The 6,164-nt window shown below is 26.3% G+C and overlaps 1 protein-coding gene across 4 annotated transcripts in view; it reads left to right on the top strand.

The window, feature by feature from the left end:
• The window catches only part of LOC103572244 (peroxisomal leader peptide-processing protease), a 62,374-nt gene that overhangs the window by 36,332 nt on the left and 19,878 nt on the right, over positions 1-6,164 (top strand). Inside the window, exon 1 of one of the 4 annotated variants that reach the window (XM_053738190.1) lies at positions 1,942-2,019. The exons of the other annotated variants lie outside the window; for them this stretch is intronic. The gene's annotated coding sequence lies outside the window, so the exon portion shown is untranslated. Of the gene's footprint in view, positions 1-1,941; positions 2,020-6,164 lie in introns of those variants that run through there. 4 annotated transcript variants of the gene reach the window in all.

Genomic DNA, 6,164 nt, shown 5'->3' with positions numbered 1-6,164 from the left:
TACCGTAACGTGCAGTGCGCTCCGACTCTTTCTCTCTAGTTCATTCGAGTTAAACAAAGAGGACATGGTATGACACTGAATGCCTTGGAGAGAGACCCCAGTATTCACATTGTCCAATGAATTATCTGTTTCATCCACACTGAGAGGAACCGTGGGTGTATATGTGGGCACTTAGCATGGTTTAAATGACCCTCATGATCACAATGACAGAGAAATTTATCTGTGTGTTTATTTATATCTGTACACATAAGTGTACAAGTTGTGTACTCATGAATAAGAGTGTGAGAGAGAAACGTTACTATGAACATAGAACTGGTACACATGTTATATCTACTTTAGTACATTGTCTCGCCTCAATACTTTTGTGGTATTGTCCAATTTATTTTCTTAAACGGTCAACTTGACATTATTTTTATTATAAGCTCACGTTTATTTAGATACAAAAAATGACCATTACAAATAATTATTATACGAGGTTTTATTCTTACATTACAATAAAAACTTACTGTCATAGATCTATTTAGAGATATAGATTAATGTAATAATAATTGAAATCTCCCGTATGAAAATAACATATATGTAAAAATATATGATAAATATCAGAAAATATATGTGGCCAATTTAACTATATTTTCTGACATATTTTTTTTTTTATATTAAAAAAATAATATTCATATATAAAATATATATGTCAATTATATACAAAAAATATATTTTTATCATATATGAAAATATATATTCTTGTCATATACGAAAACTATATTTTTTTCATTTGATCATTAATAAAAACATATATTTATATTGAGTATGGAAAAAAAAAAGTTTCTTATTCGTATGACCAACTCCAATTAAACTAGATCTGAATTTTAATATACTCTTTAAATTGCAGATGAAATTTTCAAAATTAGTTAATCTGATGCGAATATATGATATATACATACACCGAATAAAATATATGCTAAAACATAACAAAGAAAATATATGGTGCCATATATAATATAAATTATATGTTATCATATATTTTATTTCATATAAATATTTTATATTTTTTCAATATAAAAGGAAATATATCACTACAATATATTATAAGGTAAATGTAAATGTACATATAGCTTCATATGAAAAACATATAAGTTACATATATGGAATACATATATTTATTACTGTATATAATTTTATATTAAATCGGCCAAAATCTCTATATGATTTTTTATAATATACAATGTACTATATCATATATTTTTTTGCTGCAAACATATATGATTTAATATATTTTAAGCATATATTGTTTTTTCATACGGGGTCGCTAAAGAAATTAAGCCTATAAACTCGACAGACATAAATAAAATGCAGAATGCATGAAACTCGATAGAGTTAACGCTTGGCAGTATCGACGTCATGAAAGTTGTTAATGATTGAAACAAGAAAAAGATTTGCTTAGTTAACATTTGTCTGACTCCTTTGTCAGCATAAGGCGTTCGACATCGTTTTGTGATCCCTTACAATAATGTTTAATTAAATAGCAAGTGATCCTATGTAAGTCACGCAGCATTCTCGCGAAAGTACTTTTAAGATTCGCCATAATGATTATCTTTTGCACAAACACGAAGAGACCGCAGAGAAGCGGGTTATAAATAACTCTACAAACTCCCTGAGAACAGAAAGTAGCTCGCCTTCGAGGTTCCGTAACGAATTCTTAGAATTGTTTAACGTTGTGTTCTTTGCAACTATGTATTCTGATGGACGTATATAAGGTGACCGAAGATCTTAATCTTATTTTATTTTAACTTAAGCTTCGATATAATAGACAGTTTTTATAACAGAATGTAAGATAAAACTAAAATAACTGACCTCTAGGATATCTACAAACTCTAGGACGATTTCGTTATCAAGATAATTTAGATTGATAACCAACCGAATGATAAAAAGATTTAATTAAGATTGACCATTGGAAACTGTGGTTCTGAATACCCCGCACTTTAACCAGTTTGTTCTAGAATAAACTGTGTAAGTTAACAGGTGAGTCGTTTATTTTTGAAGAGATGTCAAGCTGACTTATCTCTTAAATACAACTAGCAATTCTGATTTAAAAAAAAAATAAACAAAGGGAATTGTCTTAAGTTCCTATATGAAAAAAATGATGGTCAAAATTTTAATAGTTTGTAGTTTATTTTTGACTTAAAATTAGTATATTCGATAATAATATCAAGCCAGGATCATTATATATATTACAAAATGGCTATTATTTATATTAAAATTTGATACACAGCGAAAAGCAAAATTTGTAATTTCGTATATAATTTTTTCATTTTTAATCCTACATTTTTGAATTGAAAATTAAATTTCAAATTTTTAATTCGTAAAGTAGCGTCAAAATGTAATGGCTTAGTTTTTAAATCTACGTTTTAAAGTAAAACATGAAATAAACAATTTAAATTCAGAAAATCAGATTCAAAAATTTCTTTCTAATCACAAATTCCATATTTAATAATTGAAAAGTAAATCAAAAATTTTAATTAGCCATAGCTAAAGGGGATTCAAAAATTACATTCCGTTTTTTAATTTTCTATTTTCGTATCAAAAATTAAATAAAAAATTTTTAATTCCGAGCATCGGATTAGTGTTGTTTTAATTTTAAATTCTCTGTTTACACTGAAAATTATTCAAAAAAATTAATTCTTCAATGTCTCAACTATGAATGATCTTTTTATTCCAAATTCTATTATTTCTGATCTCAAGAGTAATTTTAAAAATATTTAAACTTGGTCAAGTAAAACAGTATTCTTTCCTGTTATGTGCCGTCAAATTTTTTGTCTTAATTACTTATCTGATTGCGTACCGTATCTAAATTAAAAAATAATTTCCAATTTTCGATCCCACGTATTCGAATTACCAAGTAATTTTTTAATTTTTAATCCCACGATTCTGAATTAGAATTAATTTTTGAAATTTTAAACCCACGTGTCAATTTAAAAACTAATTTTTTAATTTCTAATTTCACTTGTCTGATTAAAAACTAGTTTTTCGATTTTTAATCCCACGTGTGTACATTTAAATTAATTTTTGAATTTCGAATCTCTCGTGCCGGATTAAATATCAATTTTTAAATTCAGAATCCCACGTCTCTGGATTAAAATTAATTTTTTAATATTTAATCTCGCGTTTCTGAATTAAAATTATTTTTTCAATTTTTCAATTCAAGTTGTTGAATTAAAAATTAGTTTTGTAATTTTAATCGATATAATTTCAATTACGGATTAAAAATTTAATTTTTAATTGCAAATATTCTCATCAAAGAATTCGCAACCCTGATGATGAACGAATGATATTTTAAGCTAATAATTGATCAGTGATATCGAATTTGTAAAATAAAAGTTTGTAACTTTTTTAATTTTCGGCTGGAAAAATCAGTATCTAAGATACCAATTCTTAGTTTGGCCAATCATACTTTTTAATAGATTATGCTATAAATTAATTAACTTTCACTAATAAGTCACGTATTATACCTAAAAGTAATAATATTTAGGTACTTTTTGTAATAATCGATAATAATTTTTAGGAATTTACAAAAATTAATAAACTACTTTGCATTAAGCACATAAAAGTACTAATAGTACTAATTATTGATAACAGATTACACTTTTTACTATTTATTAATTTTTAATATTCTTTTTTTTTCGTGTACGCATAAAAATAAATGCGTATCAGCAAATAGATATATATTGATTTATGTATTTATTGTATTTCAAGTTTCGTCAACCTTAGTGACGTCAATGTCCACTGATTGGACTTAAGTAATTTATCGCCTAGTAACTTTTTCTCGTTCTTGAGTCATCGACATTAATTAACGTAATACAGTGAAGATGTGACGATGAGTCGTTTGCTTCAATTATTCGTCCCGTCTTTAGTTTCTTTCTATTTCATGTCGCCTATCGATTATCGTTCATATTTCTTCAATAATCATTAATCAAAAGAATGGGAAAATATAAAATGAAACGAAATTTTTATAAAAATAGAACGACGATGTTATGATGTAAGGGGGGGGAGGTGTAACGATTAATTTCATGCAATATAAGCAAAAAAAGGCCATTCGACATCCGGGATAAAAGTAAATTTCTTATTATTTATTTATCTATTTTCATGTTTTAAGATAACATTGAATTAAAAAAAAATGTTTTTAGACACGTATTATATGTTTTGAGGTCAAAAACTTTAAAAGACGAAAATTGCAACGAAATTAGGTATAACCTTTTGAATTGAGATGTTAAGATTTAAAAAGGGTTACAACTAAACTATTATATTATTAATTTCACACTTAAGTTGAAGTTTATTTACACAATTCCAAAAATGATGATCAGACTATTTCGAGCTGAACTCAAATTACTTCAATTAAGAAAATAATTTTGAATGAAATTTTCAAATTTTTGCAATAAAAGTATGTCAGATTAAAAATTTCCAATAGCATAGTTTTTCGTATGAAGAAAACACACTATTTCTGAAAGTATTTTCTTCTATGTACACGTTAATACACTTAATTAAAGCAGTCTCATAAATTTGTGGAAAATTAAGACGACAAATGCAACAGGTAAATTTCAATCAATATATAGGTAATTTTTGTTTAAGAAAAGACTATTATAAAAGTTTAATAGTGAAAAATGAAGCTTGTTTAATAAGTTACAACATACAATTAATGAGATTCAAGTATAATGTATTACTCGAAGTTATTAAATGTTAAAGCAAAAAAAAACAATTTCATATTTTTTTTAAAATTTTGAAGTGATTCAAAATATTAGAAAAATCTTCATAAGAATGTAATACAGCACAAATTAAAGTTAATTGAATGGATTACATGATGCAATCATCCGAAATAGATATCTTTTTAAGTTGAGAAGTTATTTGACGATAAATCAACATAGGTCAATTTGTTTCGAAAAATCAAAAAATTTCAAATAACCATAAGTTTGAAACTTTCCGACCGATTTAGCTCATCTTTGACTAAAGTATAACTGTATAAAGTTTCATTAAGATCTTTGTAAAACTGTGGACCTTATCGTGGGTGAGCAGCACTTTATATCGTATATATATTTGGGTGGGCCAAAAAAATCGACTATTTATTTTTTTCGAGTCTCTTAGGAAAATTTGTTGATTTACGATGTTTTAAGAAGCCTCTCCAAAAATCGACGATAAAAAATGTTCAAAAGGTCGCTCACGAATTTTGAAAATATCAAAAGTGATTGAAATTCGGATCTTTTACTTCTAAATTTTTTTTTTCTCGTGGCAGCAATAGTTTATATTTGTGAAATCATGTCCATGCTGAAAATTTCAGCCCAAAATTTGAATATTTAAACGGCGCTCAAGAATTTTGAATATTAACTGATAATATGTAACTAATACTTTGAATTAGTTTTTGTATTTTTTTCTAACTCAGTTATTGTCATTTCACTAAAATATAACTTTTGCACAACCAAAAATATACAGGACAGTCTTAAACAATAAAATTTGCTAAGTTTTGAATAAGTGAAAAATCTAAAAATTGAATTAAGAAATAAAAAAGTATGTAAATGACATTATTTCAATTTCTCGGGTTATATTTTCATTCATTGTGATGCAAATTGATGGTAGAAAAATCGAGAAGCTTTAGTATCAATATTCAAGGATCGCTCGAAATCGTTTAAAAGACAGCACTCTGAAACATTCCAAATTGTTGAGCGAGGTTTAAATATTAAAATTTTAGGCTTATATTTTCAGCGTAGTCATGACTTCACAAATATAAACTATTGCTACCATGAGAACGAAAAAAATTTCAAATAAAAATTCAAATTTCAGTCATTTTTTATATTTAAAAAATTCGTGAGCGACCTCTTGAAAATTTTTTATCGTCGATTTTTGGAGAGGCTTCTTAAAACATCGTAAATCAACAAATTTTCATAAGAGACTTAAAAAAAAAATTGTCGGTTTTTTAGGGCCACCCTAATATATATCAACTTTTGATCCAATGGTATTTTTGGAATTTACTTGACCAGCTAAGACAGAAAATGGTAAAATTTTTATAAAGTTGCTTCATGAGGACCAATAGTTAGATTTCTATGAAATTTAATAAAAAGGAAAAAATAAATTCTGCGAGTACTGAAAGTAAAAACTTTGTCTCCTAATGTTGCAATCAA

This window comes from Microplitis demolitor, chromosome 4 (assembly GCF_026212275.2).
Source record: "Microplitis demolitor isolate Queensland-Clemson2020A chromosome 4, iyMicDemo2.1a, whole genome shotgun sequence".
In the NCBI taxonomy this organism is placed as follows: domain Eukaryota; kingdom Metazoa; phylum Arthropoda; class Insecta; order Hymenoptera; family Braconidae; genus Microplitis; species Microplitis demolitor.
The sequence above is the reverse complement of the archived record's forward strand: the minus strand, read 5'-3'. Positions and strand labels throughout refer to the sequence as shown.